Source organism: Erinaceus europaeus, chromosome 18 (assembly GCF_950295315.1).
Source record: "Erinaceus europaeus chromosome 18, mEriEur2.1, whole genome shotgun sequence".
Taxonomy (NCBI): domain Eukaryota; kingdom Metazoa; phylum Chordata; class Mammalia; order Eulipotyphla; family Erinaceidae; genus Erinaceus; species Erinaceus europaeus.
In genome coordinates, this window is record NC_080179.1 from 18442290 (window position 1) to 18463501 (window position 21212).

Sequence of the window (21212 nt, forward strand, 5' to 3'; positions counted from 1 at the left end):
GTAGTGCAGTGGGTTAAGTGTACATGGTGTGAAGCTCAAGGACCTGCGTGAGGATCCAGGTTTAAGACCCCACTTCCCACCTATGGGGGGGTCCGCTTCACAGGCGGTGAAGCAGATCTGCAGGTGTCTCTCTCTCCCCCTCTCTGTCTCCCCTCCTCTCTTGATTTATCTATATTCTATCCAATAACAGCAATGACAACAATAACAACAACAAGGGCAACAAAATGGGAAAAATAGCCTCCAGGAGCAATGGGTTCGTAGTGCAGGCACTGAGCCCCAGTGATAACACTGGAGGCAAAAAAAAAAAAAAGACTTTATTCAAGGGCTGTGTGGTGGTTCACCCAGTAGAGAACATATGCTAACATGTATGAAGACCTGCTTTCAAGCCTATGGTCCTCACTTACAGGGCAGAGACTTCATGAGAGGTCAAAGTCTCTCCTATTTGTCTCTCTCTCCTTTTCTATAATATTTCTCCCTGTCTCTCATCCTCTAAAGAGAGAGAGAGAGAAAAGAGAAAAGACAGGCAAGGGAGTTAGGATAATGGTTAGGCAAATGAACTTTCACAGTAAAACACACACACACACACACACACACACACACACACCAACACCACCATCACCAGCAACAACCACCACCACTTGGAACAGAAGATTCATGCAGGCATCAAGCTCCAGCAATAACACTGTTAGCAAAAACAAATAAAAAGAGTTTTCATTTATTTCTTGATATAATTTTTAAAAATTTTCGGGGGGGATCGGGTGGTAACGCAATGGGTTAAGTGCATAGGGGGGTCGCTTCACAGGTGGTGAAGCAGGTCTGCAGGTGTCTCTCTTTCTCTTCCCCTCTCTGTCTTCCCCTCCTCTCTCCATTTCTCTCTGTCCTATCCAACAACAGCAATGACAACAGGGTAACAAAATGGGGAAAATGGCCCCCAGGAGCAGTGGATTCATAGTGCAGGCACCGAGCCCCAGCAATGACCCTGGAGGCAAAAACAACAACAATCTGGGTAGAAAAGGCATGTCCTCAAGTTGGATCTGCTTCTATTTTAAACACACTACTTACACCCACTGAAACTAGCCTGGCTCTATTTTCTCATTATCACGCTTGGTCATTTGTTCCCTTAACCCATTCTCTCCTTTCACATCTGGAGATGGAGCACAAGTTGATAGGATTAAAACTTAATGATGTATAACATCAATAAGTGCAGCAATTTGACTCATCACCGAAAGTATGAAAATGGGCAGGTGTTCCAAGCACTTCATAGTTCCTGCATCTGACACAGGCTTTCTGAACAATAGTTACAATGAAGGTGACGATAACTACGATGAGAATGTCTACTAATACCTCATAATTTGTAAAGCACTTCCACAGGTGTACCTCAGTCAGACTTTACTCAGCTTTACAATATAGACTCAGGACAGATAGCCTCAGATTAACAGTGAAGAAAGTGAATCTCAGCCATGAAATGACCTGCATGGTTCCTTGGGCCCCACACCGCTATGACTCACAGAGCCTAACTGTAAACACGGACCTTCATTTCATATTCTCCTCTCATAATGCATAGTCATCTCTATCCTCCTTATGGTCCATCTCATTAAAAAAAAAATTTATGGGGGTTCGGCGGTAGCACAGTGGGTTCAATGCACGTGGCACAAAGTTCAAAGGCCAACGTAAAGATCCCGGTTAGAGCTTCCGGCTCCCCACCTGCAGGGGAGTCGCTTCACAATCGGTGAAGCAGGTCTATAGGTGTCTACCTTTCTCTCTCTCTGTCGTCCCCCCCTCTTTCCATTTCTCTCCGTCCTATCCAAGAATGACGACGACAAGAATAACTACAATAAAACAACAAGGGCAACAAAAGGGAATAAATAAATAAATAAATATAAGAAAAAAACACAAAGATCAAACTGGGAGCCTCAGGCATACGAGTCCTGAGTTCTGTCAGTTGAGCTATTTCAGCTCTGTCAGATCATTCAGCCTGTTATAGTGATGTATGTGTGTGTGTCTGTGTGTGTGTGCATCTGAAACTAAACTTTTTTTTTTCCAGATAGCCTTGGCCATCTCTCTAGAGTTCCTGGACTCCATTAAACAGCAGTTAAGCAGACCCTGAGAGGGGCCCATTAACTACATAATGAAGGCAAAATTGGGTCCATACTCAAAAGCATCCAGGCAGCCCCAGAGACAACAGACTTCAAGAAGGAATTCATCTCACGTGGAAAGCTTTAAAGAGATTAGGACGTGAATAGGAGAAGGGGGGAGAAAGAGACAATCAGCTGCAACACATTCAAAAATAGAGGAAAAGAACATTAGCTAAATAGTCTCTAAGCACTCCACACTGTGCACAACAGGGCAGAAAGCTAGTCTGAAAATAAATGTAAGTAATTTGAAAAATTCAATGTGGATTTTTCAAAAGTGCTGTCTACTTAATTATTAATAACTATTAAAATCCATGAACAAACAATATATGTTTTAACACTTCCTCATGGACTATTGTGTAAGAACTCATTGGCAAAAACTGCTAGGAAAAGGGATTTCTCCTCCACTTCCCAGCCCTCTGAAGTCAAAGTGTGGCTTTGTTCACGACTTGTCCCCCGCCTCCTTTATAGTCCACCGGACAGCAGTTTCACAATACTTCTTTAACTCCAGGGTTATCGCAGGGGCTCAGTGGCAGCACCTTAAATCCAATGCTCCTATCGGCCTTTTTTCCCCTCCGTTTTGTTGAATAAGACAGATAAACTGAGAGAAAAGGGGGAGATAAAGAGGGATCTGGGTTTGATTCCCTGGCTCCCCACCTGTATGGAGGGAATCCGTCACAAGCTGCGAACCAGGTCTGTAGGTGTCTATCTTGTTTTTTTAATTTCTTTATTGGGGTATTAATGGTTTACAGTCAACAGTAAAATACAATAGTCTGTACCTGCATAACATTTCCCAGTTTTCCACAGAACAGTTCAATCCGTACTAGGTCCCCCTCTGCCATCGTGTTCTCGGACCTGAACCCTCCCCCACCCCATCCGCACCCCAGAGTCTTTTACTTTGGTGCAATACACCAACTCTAGTCCAAGTTCTGATCTTGTTTTTCAACTTCTGTCCGTGAGTGAGACCATCCCATATTCATCCTTTTGTTTCTGACTTATCTCACTTAACATGATTCCTTCAAGCTCCATCCAAGATGAGGCAAAGAAGGTGAACTCACCATTTTAAGTAGCTGGGTACTATTCCATTGTGCATATAGACCACAACTTACTCAGCCACTCTTCTGCTGTTGGACACTTAGGTTCTGGCTATTACAAATTGTGCTGTTCTAAACACAGGTACACACAAATCTTTTGGGATGGGCATGTTTGGTTGCAGTTGTCTATCCTTCTCCCTCATTATCTCCCCTTCCCTCTCAATTTCACCTTGTCTTATTCTAACAACCATACTATGAGGTAATTTTGTTATCTCAGTCATATATATATGTATGACTGACATATATATATATATATATATATATGTGTGTGTATATATATATATATATATATATATATATATATATATATATATCTCATCACCACTCCAGGCTAAATTTTTCATATACAGAGAAACAGATATCAAGAGGTAGAATGACACCACAGTACTGAAGCTTCCTCTAGTGAGCTGAGGATTTGGTTAGAACCCGGTGTACATGCATGGCTAAGCAGGAAAACAATTCAGGTGAGCTATTTTCACTGGTCCTGGTATCTCAATTTAAAAAAAGAAAGAAAAATAAACTATTATTTATTACTGTTAATGCTATACTTTTTTTCAGAACCATATTCTATACATTTTAGAACTTGTATAAGAAATATGATTGTCAAAATAGCTATATATGTGTTTCATTTTATTGGTGGGAGGTTAAGGGTCTAATACCATTGTTGACATATGAGTATGATTTCTTATTTCCTTATGATAAGTGTCAGCCAAACACCCCTTTTTCCACCATCATGTACCAGGACGTCAACACCTTCTTCATCCCCTCCCTTGTTCCTTCCCCAGAATTTTTTGGTTTTCTAAAATACACCATACCCAGTCCAAGTTTTGCTATTTTTTTTTCCCTCCAGGGTTATTGCTGGGCTCGATGCCTGCACCATGAATCCACCGCTCCTGGAGGCCATTTTCCCCCTTTTGTTGCCCTTGTTGTTGTAGCCTCATTGTGGTCATTATTATTACCATCATTGATGTTGTTCGCTGTTGGCTAGGACAGAGAAAATGGAGAGAGGAGGGGAAGACAGAGAGGGGGAGAGAAAGATAAACACCTGCAGACCTGCTTCACCGCCTGTGAAGCGATTCCCCTGCAGGTGGGGAGCCGGGGGCTCGAACCGGGATCCTTAACGCCGGTCCTTGCGCTTTGTGCCACGTGCGCTTAACCCACTGCGCCACCGCCTGACCCCCCAAGTTTTGCTTTATTTTCCCTTTTTTGTCCTTGTTTTTTTAAAAAAACTCCACCTATCTGCAAGATCATCTAGATCATCTGCCACCCCCCCTTTTTTTAAGCTTATCTCATTCAGCATGATTCCTTCACATTCCATCCAAGATAAGGCAAAAGAGATGACCTCATCATTTTAAACAGCAGAACAGTATCCCATCATGTATATAAACCCACAACTTTCTTAGCCATTCATCTGTCTTCAGATATCTGGGTTGCTTCTAAGTTTGGGCTATTACAAATTATGCTTCTATGAATATAGGTATACAGAGACTCTGGACAGGTGTTTTAGTTTCCTTTGGGTAAATCCTCAGGAGAGAAATTTCTGGGTCATACAGTAGGTCCATTTTATTTATTTATTTATTTATTTATTTATTTATTTACTTACTTACTTACTTATGAGAAAGATAGGAGGAGAGAAAGAACCAGACATCACTCTGGTACACGTGCTGCCAGAGGGAGGCTGAACTCAGGACTTTGTGCTTGAGAGTCCAACGCTGTATCCACTGCAACACCTTCCTGAACACAGTAGGGTAGGGCCATTTCTATTGTACTGATGATCTCTACAGTTTTCCACAGGTGTTGGAACAATTTAAATTCCCAGCAGCAGTGTAGAAGGGTTCCATTCCCCACACCCCCATCCTTACCAGCATTGTTGTTTCTGTCCTTTCTAATAATGGATAACATTCTCACAGGTATAAGGTGGGATCTCATTGTTGTTTGTATTTGCATTTCTCTGGTTATCAGTGACTTTGAGCATTTTATTATATGTTTGTTGGTCCTCTGGCTGTTTTCGTTGGTGAAGATTCTGTCCATATCCTAATCTTATTTTTAATGTTTTTAATGAGTTTAATGAGCTCTTTATGTAGTTGGTTATTTGCCCTTTATCTGATGTATGTAAAGATCTTCTCCTAGAGGATGCTCTTCTGTTTTGATGACGGGTCTCTTTGATGTGTTGTAAGTTTTCAGTTTGATATAGTCCCATTGGTTTATCTTTGTTTCTTGTTTCCCTTGCAGTTGGACTTCCCAAATCCTAGATTATGACATTTCCAAAGCATAGATTGGGAGGTGTTTTCTTCTATATATGTGATAGCTTCTTGTCTAATGTCTATGTCTTTGATTCACTAAAGTTGATATTTTGTGTAGTTGTTCAATTTAACTCATCTGCATATTTTAATTTAGTACCCCTATTTCATATTTTAGGCCCCCTTGCCAAAAATTAAGTTGCACATGGGTGTGAGATCTGGTGTCTCAATTTTACAGGTGAAGAAATATGGAAGCACACAAAAGTTAGGTACCAGCTAGTAAGCAGAAGTCACAGAAGCTGATCACAGGCTATTCACACCAAAGTCAAGTAATAAACCTATCAGGCATATAGCTAAAATTTAACTGAACCATTTTTAACTGTTGTGCAGCTGGGACCTTCTCACAGCCAAACCCAGTTTTTAAAAATTCTTCTATCAACTAAGGATTTGGAATATGGATTTTGTATCATTCATTCAACAGAGCTTCTCTCCCCACCCCCGCCCCCCATAATTCCTGGGGCTTCACTGCTGCAGACCAAATTTCTCAGAAAGAAAGACAGAGACATAGATAGAAACAGCGACCGAAGGAAAGAGATAAAAGATACTACAGCATTGAACCTTCCCCCAGGACAGTGGGAGTTGAGTTCAAACCTGGGTTGATGCACAGCAAAGCAAACAGCTCCCAGGTGAACTATCTTGACAACTCTCAGACTATTATTTGAGCATCAACTGTGTGTTGGTCCCTATACTGGTTCCAGGGATACACAGATGACAAAAACACAGTTCTGCTTGAAGCAACTAACAGGATAAAGATGGTGCTGACATACAGGCAATCAACTACTGTACACTTTTTTATTGAAGGTAAATGCAAATGAGGGGGCAGGGTGGTGGCACACCTGGTTGAGTGCACATGTTACAATGCACAAGATCTCTCAAGTTCGAGCCCCTGGTCCTCACCTGCAGGGGAAAGCTTATGAATGGTGAAGCAGTGCTTCAGGTGTCTCTGTCTCTCCTTCTCTATATTTCACTCTGGATTTCTGGCTGTTTCTATATATTCAATAAATAAAGATTTTTAAAAAATGTGAATGAGACCAGCAGTCATCATCTCTAAGCTTCCCTGAGTTCCAAATTCTCCAAAACTCTAGGTGTGGCAGGGAAGGGAGAAGGACATTGAGGCCTGAGTAATGGCCCACTCTTGGCTCCTGTCAGAAAGTGGGCATGTCATTTTTCCACTTTCTTCAGTTGGTAGAAAAGTGGCTTCCTAGGATGGCTATGTAATACGGTCACCTTATCTGTGAGTTATGCAGGTATGTTTTCTGAAAGGGTGTGGGATAAAAAAAGACTCTCCTGCTTCATTATATAAAAAGAGCAACCGCTACCAAAATACAGAGTGGAAAACTTCCATTACACCCACCTTTGGTTTCCTGAATAATCTCTTTGGGAAACAATTCAGTATGTTTTTCCCAGAAAACTCAGTTGCAACTGTTCTATTTTCATTTATGCGAAACGAAGGATACAAACAATACATCCTGAAAAAGAACAGCTGGAAGTGTGTTCAGTGGTAACAACACAAAACTTGCATGTAGCGGGCCCTAGCACTACATTGATGCTCCAGTTTTCTCTCGTTTGTCAAATAAATTAAATCTCTCCAAAGGGGCAGGTGATGATAATTAAAGCAGAAGAAAAAGATGTAATCCATTTCATCCCTTCATCACAATTCCTCTCTTATCTCCATGGTTGATAGTTAGATATGTGTTATTCCAGAACTCTAGCTACACATTTACTTATATAAGAGGTACTTATACAGGTCTATGACTTCAGGTTCATTTAAAAAATAATATGTTATATATTATTGCTTATGTATTATAGAAATATGTATTGGCCCAAATCTCCCTGTTTTTGAATTAATAGTATGACATGGTGTTATTTCTAGATCACTATATCTAGACTTCCTTAGTTTTCAAAATAGTGCCATAATATTTTGAGTTACGTATGAATTGTAAGTTATTTAATCAGTCCTCTACCAGTGGGTATTTATGACTTTCCTGATGATTGATTATTACAAACAACACTGAAAAAAGACCCTCACACATAAACCTTTGTGAATATATGCAAGTATTTCCAGAACATATATATCTGCAAATACAAAATGTGTCTCAAATGGTGTGTTATAAACTTGTATAGAAACCGCCCCTCCCAACAAACAGGGCATGAAGATAACTGTTTCCTTGAAGGCTTCTCCACACTAGGTATATATCAGTTAGTACCATCTAAGTCACTCTGGTGGAAAAAGGAACAAAGAAATTGATGGAGGGGAAAAACTTCGTCTACAGAAAAGGAGGATGGGAGAGAAGGATCTATACAAGAAATGGCGAAAGAAAAGTAAACCCAATAAAACTTCTCCATCTCCAGCTCTACATTTCTTCCTCTCTGACCTTACTTTTGCTTTGTTTTTCACACAAGGTGGGTACAGAATCAACACATTTGAAGAGCAGTTCTAATGCAAAGAGCAAGAAGTGCAGTAATTTATTCTCACAGATCCAAAGCCTACTCAAAGCACAGCAAATGAGTAACTCTGGCTGAGTCACAGAGGGGTCCCAGGCAGAGTTTCTTTGTCTGTGTGCTTCTATTCTTCAGAATCATCTTAAAACAATGGAACAAAAAGTGGTGAGGACGACCTCTTGTTGAAAACATCGAGTACATTTGAAATGCAGCACCATCTTTACTTTTCACATTCTCGTATTTTTTCAAAATTTCTTTATTGGGGGATTACTGTTTTATAGTCGACAGTAAATATAATAGTTATTATGTGCATAACATTTCCCAGTTTTCCACATAACAATACAACCCCCCATTAGGTCCTCCTCTGCCATCATGATCCAGGACCTGAACCCTCCCTCCCATCTCAGTCTTTTACTTTGGTGCAATATACCAACTCCAGTCCAAGTTCTGATTAGTATTTTCCCTCTGATCTTGTTTTCAACTTCATCCTATATTCATCCTTCTCATTCTGACTTATCTCACTTAACACGTTTGCTTAAAGCTCCATCCAAGATGGGCTGAAAATGGTGAAGTCACCATTTTTAATAGCTGAGTAGTATTCCATTGTGTATATATACCACAACTTGCTCAGCCACTCTTCTGTTGTTGGACACCTGGCTTGCTTCTAGGTTTTTTCATGGGTATTTTTAATGGGAATAGTAATACTAAAATACCAGATTTGAGGACTAAAAGCAGAAGCTTTTTTTTTTTTAATTTGTGGAAACAACCTGAGACTTCTTGTCACTGTGTGACAATTTAGTATATTATCTTTTCTATTTTTATTTTTAAAGATTTTATTTGTTTACTTATTTAAATACTTTTACTTACTTTATTTTAATGAGAAAGATACAAAGAGAAAATCCACTACTCAGCTGTGGCTTATGGTGGTGTTAGGGCCTGAACCTGGGACATCTTCTATTTCCTTTTTGTTAATACTATCTTTTTTCTTGATAGGACTACTAGGTTATAGTAAACACAGTTTTCAATACATGTGCAAAATTTCTCATTTTTCTGCAAACCACTTTCAGCCCCCCCTCTCTCCACTCCAGCCTAGGTCCTCCACCATCATGCACCAGAACCAGAAACACCCCAAGTCCTTTACTTAAGTGCACCACACCAAACCCAGTACAAGTTCTACTTTGCTTTCCCCTTTCTGTTATTCTTTCTCAACTTCTGTCCATGAGTGCGATCATCCCATATCCATCCTGCTCTTTCTGGCTTATCTCACTTCACATGATTTCTTCTTTGAACAACTAGGAGGATTACTGCTCTCTCAAGGCAGAAGCCCCTCATCTCTTACACCCTTAGGAGCTAAGAAGGGTCTGCAGACCAGCAGCTGGCTGGGCAATTCCTGGGATTCAGACAGCAGAGGTAAAAGCAGAGATCTTTTTTTAAAATTAATTAATTTATTTATTTACTTATTTATTTAAGAAAGGAGACATTAACAAAACCATAGGATAGGAGGGGATCTTTTATCTAAGAAGTTTATGAGAGGGTTTATGAGAGGGTTGGGTCTGGCTGGTGTCATAGCCCAGCAAAATGGGCTTGGGAGTAGCAGTGAGGAAGCAAAAAAAAAAGGAAGGCATAGTTGGGAACAGTTGATTGTTAAGATCTTAGATTAGACTTTAAACTGTTTAACAACTTCATCCTACAATTGCATTTATGCATATTTTAGTTTGTACTGATTGAATTGTTGTCAGATAAGAAAAGAGGGGGGTAGGTGCTGGTACATCCAGTTAATCTCACACATTACTATGCATGAGGACCAGAGTTCAAGCCTGTAGGGGTGAAGCTTCACAAGTAGTGAAGCAAGCCTTCAGTTATCTCTTTTTCTCTCTTCCCCTCAAGACCCCTCCCTCCTTCAATTTATAACCATCCTATCAAATAACAAAAAGGGGGGGGGGTGACCTCTACAAGTGGTGGAAGTGGTAGATTAGTTGTGTAGGTACCACGCCTCAATAGTAACCCTGGTGGCAAGAAATAAAGTAAAAATAAAAAGCAAGGGCAGCAGTGAAAGCAGCAAAGAAGGACTTGGATGGATCTGACTGTTTATATAAAATAGTCTCAAGAATCTGCCAAGGCTGCAATGAGTGGATGGCAGCTGAAATGTCTTGGCTGACAGGCTATTCACTAAAATATTCTCTTTCTATTTTGTCATCTTGAATGTACATGTATGCACACACATAGTGGCATCCATCTGAACCAAGGTTTCAGCAGGAAACATGAAAATATTTCAAGACAAGATGAAAATAGAATGAATCTTGGAAAGGAGTCTCTGAGTGTCTAGTTTTGAATATCAACCATCTCTTTTTTGTCTGGCAATATTAAAGACTCAATCACAAACACACTGTATTCACTGTGAAAAAGATTATGGAACTTTGTATTTAATAACTTACACTCTGTTTTCTAAAGTAGCACTTTTGATCAATGAGCCCTTTTACCCTAACTGAGCTGAGGTATACCAGAAGAATCAATTGCATTTGACTAATGCACCCAAGTGATGGGCATTCAATAAATGTGTCTCGGGCAGTCTGAACTGTGCACAGACAAAACAAGCCTGAGTGAGATGGGCTTTACAAGTGAAGCTGGAAGGAAAATGATGTATTTTTATCTGCTTAGACGAGGCTTCAGTGTCTAACTCATAGTGAAGGGAGGGTGAGTTGGATGAAGCAACAGTTTTAAGGACTTGTGCAGACTAGCATGATTTCAACAGAACACTATCACATGTATTAAATGGAATATCATGGGAAGGCTAAACAGCCCAACTGACAACTTTGCCATAAGCATGACCCAAGTTCAAGTCTGGCCCCGATGGCCTTGAAGAAGCTTTGTTCCTGCGGTGTCATCTGCCTGCCTGCCTGCCTGCCTGCCTGTCTATCTTTCTGAAAAATTCAGACCAAAGTGATGAAATGTCAGCAGTAAAAACAACAACAACAAAAGTAGCCTATCATAAGTAAATATATAACTAGGATTTGGCAACTAGTAAACAATTGGTTGCTTGAAAAAAATCCCTTAATGGGGGTTGAGCGGTAGTGCAGCGGGCTAAGCACACAAGGATCCTGGTTCAAGCCCCTGGCTCCCCACCTGCAGGGGAGTCACTTCACAAGCGGTGAAGCAGGTCTGCAGGTGTCTGTCTATCTTTCTCTCCCCCTCTCTGTCTTCCCCTCCTCTCTCCATTTCTCTCTGTCCTCTCCAACAACAACTACATCAATAACAACAATAATAACCACAACAATGATAAAACAACAAGAGCAACAAAAAAAGGCGGGGGGCACCTCCAGGAGTAATGGATTCCTGGTGCAGGCACCAGGCCCCCGAGCAATAACCCCAGAAGCAAAAAAAAAAAAGATAGAAAGAAAGAAAGAAAGAAAGAAAGAAAGAAAGAAAGAAAGAAAGAAAGAAAGATTCCTTAATGCGGGGCTGGGAGGTGGCATACCTAGTCAAGCATACACACACTACTATGTGTAAGGATCCAGGTTTGAGCCCCCACACCCCCCCCTGCAGAGGGGAAGCCTTCACGAGTAGTGAAGCTGTTGTGCAAGTGTTGCTCTTTTTTCTCCCTCTACCCTCTCAAATTCTATCAGTCCTATTTTTAAAAAAATTTAAAAAGGAAGAAGGAAGGAAGGGAGGGAGGGAGGGAGGAAGGGAGGAAAGGAAGGAAGGAAGGAAGGAAGGAAGGGAGGGAGGGAGGGAGGAAAAATGACCACCAGGAGCAAATTTTAAAAATAAGAACAGTGTGGCTAAAGTCAATCACCAGAAGGTCATATATTTTTTTTTAATATTTATTTATTTATTCCTTTTTGTTGCCCCTTGTTGTCTTTATTGTTGTAGTTATTGATGTTGTCGTTGTTGGATAGGACAGAGATAAATGGAGAGAGGAGGGGAAGACAGAGAAGGGGAGAGAAAGATAGACACATGCAGACCAGACCAGCTTCACCACCTGTGAAGCGACTCCCCTGCAGGTGGGGAGCCGGGGGCTCAAACCGGGATCCTTATGCCGCCCTTGTGCTTTGCACCACCTGTGCTTAAGCCACTGAGCTACAGCCCGACTCCCAGGTCATATATTTTTAAAAGGAATAGTAGTATTGCACAAAAAACCTCCACGGAGTTTTGCTAACAGGTATTAAAAACACAGAGCCATTAACAATAAACAAGTCCATTTGGCAGTAACCATAAAAAAAAAAAAACCTGGGAGCCGCCTGTGTTGTACCTGGTGGAGCACACCATGCTCAAAGACCCGTTTCAAGCCTCTAGTCTCCATCTGCAGGGACAAGTTTCATGAGTGGTGAAGCACAGCTGCAGGTGTCTCTCTTTCTCTCTCTTTCTCCTTCTCTGTCTTCCCATCCCTCTCAATATCTCTTTGTCACTATCCAAACAAATACATAAATAAACTATAAATAATAATCAGATAACCTGCACAATAAGGAAAAACCAGTTTCTCTTTAGTCACTATCGGGCCACCCCATCAGCTGGGGTGCTAGTCGGAAAGTCCTGAGATTCCCAAACAGACAAGATGGGCCTAGACCTCGAATAAATCCCTCTCTCCATTGTTTCCAGTCATCTCTATCAGGAACAACACAACAGACTCCTTTGTGGGTCCCCACAGGACCTTTCTCTGAATATGGATCAACAACAGTAGAGAATGTTCCGTTCTCCGAAGGGAGGCTGGAAAACATACTCTACACTACACCTGAGTTGGTTCTGAAATTGGGGCAGCTTGGAACGTTCCTACTCATGACCACAGAATGTGAGCTCAGATCTACAGGGATGCAGAGGTCACATAGGCTCCTAAACTGAATATGGGCCTCAGATCAAATCAAATCAATGGGGTTTACAGTCAACAACATTTATATACCTTTCCCATACTTGGTATCTACTCTCTTCCCTAATCCAGCTTTCTGGTCCTTTTTCCAGCCATGACATCATCTCCCCAGACAATAAATTGGTTCCACCTGCATATCAAATGTCAGGCTCAGAAAAAAAAAAAAAAAGAAGAAAAAATCCACTAATATAGTCATGGGCCTTTTGGAATATAACTAAAATAGGCCTACTAACTATCTACTAAACAGAGACCTCCAAATCTTCATGTGCACTATTCCAGCCTTTAGATTCATGATTAGTCAACAATTTGTTTTGCTTTATATGTTAACTCTTTTTTCAGCCACCAGGTTCCAGATGCTACTGTGATGCCAAGCAGACTTCCCTGGGCAGACAATCCCACCAATGTGTCCTGGAGCCCTGCTTCCCCAGACTCTTGCCCCACCAGGCTGGAAGGATGGATCAACCTGTCAACACCCACGTTCAGTGGGAAGCAATTACAGAAGTCAGAACCTTTTACCTTCTGCACCCCCATAATGTCCCTTGGTCCATGTTCCCAGAGGGATAAAGAATAGGAAATCAATCAGGGGAGCGTATAGGATACGGAGTTCTGGTGGTAGGAATTGTGTGGAGTTGTACCCCTCTTATCCTATGGTTTTTGTCAGTGTTTCCTTTTTATAAATAAAAATTATATATAAAAAAAGAAAAAAATAGAAAACGAAACATTTCTGAAACTGAGATGTCACTTAGAAACTATGGTTATTTAAACTTATCCATTTTTTTCTCAGAGACTGAAATTATTGTATATGGTTAAATTCAATTATATTTTTAAAAATTTATTTATTGGGGGATTAATGATTTATAGTTGACAGTAAAATACAATAGTTTGCACATGCATAATATTTCCACATAACAATACAACCCCCACTAGGTCCTCTCTGCCATCATGTTCCAGGACCTAAACCCTATCCCCCCACCCCAGTCTTTTACTTTGGTGCAATACACCAATTATTACCTTTTTTTTTTTTAATTACATGTTTATTTGCAGACCTAGAGTCTTGCCCACACACACAATTCCACCACCCCTGACTGATTTTGCATTTAGACAGAAAGATAGAGTCCATGGCATTGAAACTTTTCCTCAGCCAACAGCATTCCCATGTGACACCAGGCCTGTCTGAATAGCAAGACCCACTCCCTACTAGGTAAACTATGCTTCTGGTCCCAGGTGGTATGTTTTTTGAGAAGGATGCTTGACTTAGAGTAAGAAGACATGTATCTGGGTTATACTACTTAAATTCCTTGACTTTCTTTTTTTTTTTTCCTTTTTTGTTATATTTATTTTATTTATTTTTTCCCTTTTGTTGCCCTTGTTGTTTTATTGTTGTAGTTGTTATTGTTGTTGTTGTTGTTGGATAGGACAGAGAGAAATGGAGAGAGGGAGGGGAAGACAGAGAGGAGGAGAGAAAGATAGACACCTGCAGACCTGCTTCACCGCCTGTGAAGCGACTCCCCTGCAGGTGGGGAGCCAGGGTTCGAACCGGGATCCTTATGCCGGTCCTTGTGCTTTGCGCCACCTGTGCTTAGCCCGCTGTACTACAGCCCGACTCCCTCCTTGACTTTCTTGAGTCTCAATTTCTCTATTCATAAAATCATAAATGGGGCAATAACCAATCACCTCTGAGTACTTCCTGGGAGGATTAATAGGCTGTGAAAGAGTAAACTGTCAAGAATTTAGTATATTGTATCTTCTAAAATTAATGTGTTTTTTTTTAATATGAAGGACTTAGCCTGGTGTTCAGATAAACTTGCCTTAAATGGTTATTTGCTTACTTCAGTAGCACTGTCATCTCAAAAATATTGTCACAACTCCTTGTCAGGGTTCCTCTCTGTGCCAAAAAACATTAGTCTCCTTTTTTGGTCAAAATTTACTATATCCCTTTTAGTGAGGTCTAGGGAATGGGAACCTTATTTCTATCTTGCTGTTGAAATTCCAGCGAGAGAGGAGCTAAGTGATTTACTCCTGGATATTAAGTGGTTAGAAGCTGAAATAAATCATTTAGATTTTATGCCTTGCTCTCTACAATTCTCCACCTAACCCTAGACTCTCAGAGGCCGTTCTTGAAATTTCTTGTGATTGCCAAATTTCAGTTGAGTTGGTGCTCTCACACACAGACATCATGCCAATGCCCATCAAAACCCTAGCGCCCGTATGCTTCAAAACTCGGGGAGAGAGGCATGTACAAACTATTGTATTTTACTGTCGACTATAAACCATTAATCCCCCAATAAGGAAATAAATAAATAAATAAATAAATAAATAAATAAATAAAACCAGGCAGAGTAGAAGGCAAGTGAATTCACAAGTTTCTCATTTGAGCAACCCTCTAAATCTATCCTAAAGTCACCTGAATAAGAAAGTCTTATGCAGACCTTCAGTTGCTGTCTGATTTCTGGGCTTCAGAGATGATAGAGTCTAGATTATTAATTCTGGAGCCCTGTAAAGAAAAGTTAACTGTTTCCCTACCTCGAAAACATATGTAATTCTCTGTGAATTAAAAACAGGCTGTGATGAGGGCTGGTGTTGGCATACCTGACTCACATGCAAGGAGCGGGGGCAAGTCCCCAGTGCCCACCTGCAGGGAGGGGAAGCTTCACAAGCAGTGAAGCAGTGCTGCAGTTGTGATTCTTCCTCTCTCTCTATCCTCCTTCCTCTCCATTTCTCTCTGACTCTAGAACAAAGAAATAAGAATTTAAATACATAATTAAAAACAGACTGTGAGGGAGGCAAAATTAAATTGAGTCACAGGGCAGGCAAGGATCACTTTTTGTTCTCCATACAAGAAAAATGAAAATACAAGTCTGATAGAAAATGTCATACTTGAGTTATAAAGAACCACAGCACTTCTCAAAATCTTTTTTAAAACATTCACCCAAGCAAACCGGAATATCCCCAAAGTATTAGCATAATACACAATCTACATTCAGTTAGACAGCTTTTTAAGGAGTGCCCAATAAATGTAAATCACCACTTGGAGCTAAGATAAAATTGTGGAATCATTTAAGGAGTAAGAAAGAGGCCAACAGCCAAGCCACCTCACCCAGGTACATGCATGTGCACAGCAGCGGATCACAGTAGGTGATATTCACAGTCACGCGGATGCATTCCGCAGCCATTACCACTTAGAGAGATTCCAGAACTTTGTTATTGAAGCCATTGCCCCATCTTGGGGACTCATCTGCAAGGCCACAGTCTCTCAAAATCAGTAACAGAGAAACAAATCCTAACATAAACTAATACAGGTCACAGCTGCTTAAGAGGGATAAAAAGCTTAAAGACTGATCTGGCGTTTTCCTCTCTCCCATGAAGCACTAAAGTCTCCACAAGTTTAATTGGACTCTTAGTCTAAAAAAAAAAAAAAAAAAAAAGACTTGTTGGATAGTTGTTTTTTATTTGTTTGTTTGTTTGCTTGCTTGCTTTTGTTTTCCAAAACTGAAGATTGGACTAGCAACATACCTATAACCATAGATACAGAGATATACCACATACACAGTATAATGTGTAGGGCCGTAAGATAAAATTTATTCCTTTAATTCTTTTTTCCTACAAGGGTTTTCACTGGTGCTTTAAGTCTGTATGATTCCACTGTTCTGAGCATTTTTTTTTTTCAGATAGAGGAGATATAGAGGAGAGAGAGAGAGAGAGAGAGAGAGAGAGAGGAGACAGCACTACTCCACCACGCTCGGAGCTTCCCCTGTGTAGGTGTTCTTAAGTGGTGATGACTGGAGCTGGAGTCTGCAGCCTCACACATAGCCAACTATATGCTTGACTGAGTAAGCTATCTCCCAACCCCTCACCTCATATTTCCTTTCTCATTCATTCATTCACCCGTTCATTCATTCAGAAGGGGCACAATTACTTTGCTAACTGGATTTAGTGTATTGCAGCAAAGTAAAGGACTCTAGAGTAGGGCTGGTTCAAGTCCTGGAATATGATGGTGGAAGAGGACCTGGGGGAGGTTTAGAGTATTATGTGGAAAACTGAGAAATGTTACACATGTACCAACTACTGTCTTTTACTGTCGACTGTAAACCATTAATACACCCAATTAAAAAAAAAAAAGCTCTACTGCTCAGCATGGATGGCGACAGGGACCAAACCCAGTGTCTGACACATATCAGTCATGCACTCCACCTGCTGAACTACCTTTCCAGACACATAAAAATGTATTTCTGCTATGGGTTACCATATTATGGGATGACATTAAAGAAAATCTTGGAAAGCAATATAGCAGGGTACCACAAATCCCTTTCATTGGGTCCGGCAAAAGCAGCAGGGACTAGTGACAGTCACAGCGGGCAGGGAGGTCATGAGGGAAGGAAACGGAAGTAAGCACACACAGGGCATCGGAGCTGCCAGCATTGCTCTAAGCTTGAGATGCAAATTGTCTGGGAATCAGTAGATCATCTCTAATTGCCGGTGCATTGTCTCCAGGAAGTCTGTCAGCAGTAAGAGGGGCAACTCTTATGGCAAGACAGTTTATGAGCTCATTTCACATTGTCTAGCCTCTGAGCTCTAATTCTGATAGCAGACACCATCTCTGCCTTCCAGATAGCCATGTCAGACCCAGCAGATAAACAAGCATCCATTCAATAGTAAATATAATTATACCAGCCTGAAAATAGGAAACTTCCATTTCTATATGTAAAAATGGGTGATAATAGCACTTCTGAAGGGTTCAACTTAAAATAAAAACCCATGGTACAAAGCACAAGGACTGGCGTAAGGATCCCAGTTCAAGCCCCCGGCTCCCCACCTGCAGGGAAGTCACTTCACAAGCGGTGAAGCAGGTCTGCAGGTGTCTGTCTTTCTCTCCCCCTCTCTGTCTTCCCCTCCTCTCTCCATTTCTCTCTGTCCTATCCAACAACAATGACATTAATAACAATAATAACTACAACAATAAAACACCAAGGGCAACAAAAGGGAATAAATACTAAAATTAAAATACAAACCACTAACATGCAGTGGTAGGCAAAATGGCTTAGAGACTGAGCTAATAACCTAAAGAGTGAGTTGAGTTGTTTTGAATATATTACTGCCTACATTTTCCACACACATAACATTAAAAATACCTAAATGTCAGAAATCAATTTTCTGTGATTTTTCAATACACAAAATCTAGCATTAAACTCTCTTCAAGATGTTGAACTTCTTCCACTTTTACTGTTCTGCTCAGAAGATACAGATATAAAATTACCTATAGGGAGAGAACTTTAAAAAAAAAATATTTATTCCCTTTTGTTGCCCTTGGTTGTTTTATTGTTGTTGTTATTGATGCCATTATTGTTGGATCGGACAGAGAGAAATCTTGAGAGGGAAGGGGAAGAAAGGGGGAGAGAGAGATAGGGGAGAGAACTTTTAACAAAAGAATTTTCAGTATGTTCATCTGAAATGTTCGAAGTAGCACCCATTAGTGAGGTTTGATTTGGGGAAAAATACTAGCCACTGTGCAACACAAACACAACACATAAAAATTGATCAAGATCTTGAATCTGTTTCTTTTCCATAATAAACTTTCTGTCTGAATAGACTTTTATTATATATGAAGAACCTTCTCATACTTTCTTTATAGTCCATGAGGAAAAGATTAGTTTTCACACTTCAGAGAGAAGGGAATCAATCATTCCAGCAATTAATTCAGAGATATAGAAAATCTATTTGCCTTTGAAGTTAATCTTGGGCTTTTGTTTATGATACTTATTGGCTTCAATACCTGGACTATAAACACTGAAGCACTTACAAGACACTAGGCCATTGATAAGATATTTTTCCTTGCATTAATTTTCATTTTTGGCAAGCATTTTAGCAGGAAACCAAGCCTTTCTAAAGTATGCAAAAACTTAACAATCTTGATATTCACTGGGGTCTGATGTAGATGCTTCCATTTTTTTTTTTTGTTTTTTACAAAAATTTATTGGAAGAATCAGATCTCTTCACATAGGTTAGTCAACTGTAAGCTCTTTCAAGTCATTCCTGTTAAAAAATGGGTAACAAGGAGGAGGGTCATGTCATTTTAAATGTCCTTGTGTAAAAGTTTTTCTACCAGTTTTATAAACTAAAACCCATATTCACATTTCTTCTATGGTGCATGGTTCAGACAAAGAAAAACTGATTTTTTTTTCTAACAAAAACTATGGGGACCATAAAGGCATGATAACTGAACTCTTGTGCTAGTAAAAAATTATTTTTGAAGATGCTTTCTTGGGTGGACATTTAGGCCATAATTATAAATTTGTCTTGCTGATGACTACTCTAAGGACTGCATCCTAGAATGTACTAAGAGCCAGTGAATGAATGCAAAAAGCAAACGAATAACATAGAGGAACTCAGGGAGCTGACACCAGTCCCTCCAAGTCTGAGGCATGTTACCTAAGATGAAGATTCTTTTGTTTGTTTGTTTCTTTCATTCTTTCTTTATTGAGGGATTAATGGTTTACAGTCAATAGTAAAATACAATAGTTTGTACATGTATAACATTTCCACATAACAATACAACCTCCATTAGATCCTTCTCTGCCATCATGTTCCATGACCTGAATCCTCCTCCCCACTTCCCACGCCAGAGTTTTTTACTTTGGTGCAGTAAACTCCAGCCCAAGTTCTGCTTAGTTTCCCCTTCTGATCTTGTTTTTCAACTTCTGTCTATGAGTGAGATCATCCCATATTCATTATTTTGTTTCGGACTTATCTCACTTAACATGATTTCTTCAAGCTCCATCCAAGATGGGGTAAAGAAAGTAGATAGCTGAAGATTCTTTTTTTAATCTACATTTAAAAAAAATTATTTATAAAAAGGAAACATTGACAAAACCATAGGATAAAAGGGGTACAACTTTGCACAATTCCCACCACCAGAACTCTGTATCCTATCCCCTCCCCTGATAGTTTTCCTATTCTTTAACCATCTGGGAGTATGGACCCAAGATCATTGTGTGATGCAGAAGGCTGAAGGTCTGGCTTCTGTAATTGCTTCCCCGCTGAAAATGGCGTTGACAGGTTGATCCATACTCCCAGCCTGTCTCTCTCTTTCCTTAGTGGGAAAGGGCTCTGGGGAAGCGGAGCTCCAAGGCACACTGGTGGGGTTGTCTGTCCAAGGAAGTCTGGCTGCATCCTGCTAATATAGCTGAAGATTCTATACCCTCTCCTCACAACTGAAAGAAATTAGTTCCCTAATATGATAAACTAAATGCTGTCTTTTTAATACAATTTTTAATAATTTTTATTTGTTATTGGAGAGAGACAGACAAATCAAGAGAGGAGAAGGAGATAGAGAGGGAGAGAGACAGAGGCCTTCAGTCCTGCTTCACCATTTGTGAAGCTTCCCCCCTGCAGGTGGGGACCAGTGGCTTGGACCTGGGTCCTTGTGCACCACCACCTGGCCCCTAAGAATGCTGTATTAGTTATGCATCAAGAATGATAAGATAAATGAAAGATCCTAGATTTACACTATGGCCTTGGTCCTGACTCCTAGGACCAACTCCTTGTTCTTGGTTGACTAGAAGCAAGATCATGTAGACTCTGTCTCATCCAAACTTAGTAAGAAGGTTCCCTGGTTGTCTACCTTCCATTTTCTGAACAAAGATCAGGGACACCTTTGGAGAATCACAACTGGCCCATACACAGCTCAGCTGGCCATACATGGACAGTCATAGTACTGCTGGGTCTCTGCAATGTGTCCTGGAGTCCCACTTCCCCGGACCCCTAGCTCACTGGGGCAAGATAGAAACCAGCTGGGGGTATGGACCCACCTGTCAACACCCATGTCCAGTGAAGAAGCAATTACAAAAGCCAGACCTCCCACCTTCTGCTCCCCATAAAGATCTTTGGTCCATACTCCCAGAGGGATTAAGAATAAGGAAGTTTCCAATGGACAGGGTGCAATACGGAATTCTGGTTGTGGGAATTGTATGGAATTGTACCCCTCTTATTCCACATACTTGTCAATCATTATTAAATCACTAATAAAGAAAAAATGTACAAACAAACTAAAATAATTGCCATTCCTATCAGAGACCTAAAATGGCCTGAGTACCAGAGGACTCATTTTGAAATCTTACTAAATCCACTAGAAACCAGTAAGTACAGGGGCAGGGCGGTAGCACAGCGGGTTAAGCACACATGGCAAAAGCGCAAGAACCGGCAGAAGGATCACAGTTCGAGTCCCTGGCTCCCCACCTGCGGGGGGGGGGGTCACTTCACAAGTGGTGAAGCAGGTCTGCAGGTGTCTATCTTTCTCTCCCCTCTCTGTCTTCCCCTCCTCTCTCCATTTCTCTCTGTCCTATCCAACAACAATGACAGCAACAATAATAATAACTACAACAATTAT

At 40.6% G+C, this 21212-nt stretch overlaps 1 protein-coding gene and 2 long non-coding RNA genes across 6 annotated transcripts in view; 1 reads left to right on the plus strand and 2 right to left on the minus strand.

Annotated features, from left to right (window-relative positions):
- Positions 1 to 14857, plus strand: part of LOC107522757 (uncharacterized) — a 72535-nt gene extending 57678 nt beyond the window's left edge. For all 4 annotated transcript variants that reach the window (XR_009545929.1, XR_009545927.1, XR_001601609.2 and 1 more), the window contains 4 exons: positions 2045 to 2371; positions 3577 to 3690; positions 7930 to 8205; positions 13169 to 14857. This is a non-coding gene — a long non-coding RNA (uncharacterized LOC107522757). The remainder of the gene's footprint in view (positions 1 to 2044; positions 2372 to 3576; positions 3691 to 7929; positions 8206 to 13168) is intronic.
- Positions 1 to 21212, minus strand: part of RAPGEF4 (Rap guanine nucleotide exchange factor 4) — a 375319-nt gene that overhangs the window by 209110 nt on the left and 144997 nt on the right. The gene's annotated exons all lie outside the window — the stretch shown is intronic.
- The window catches only part of LOC132534247 (uncharacterized), a 51054-nt gene that overhangs the window by 10597 nt on the left and 19245 nt on the right, over positions 1 to 21212 (minus strand). The window lies entirely within an intron of this gene.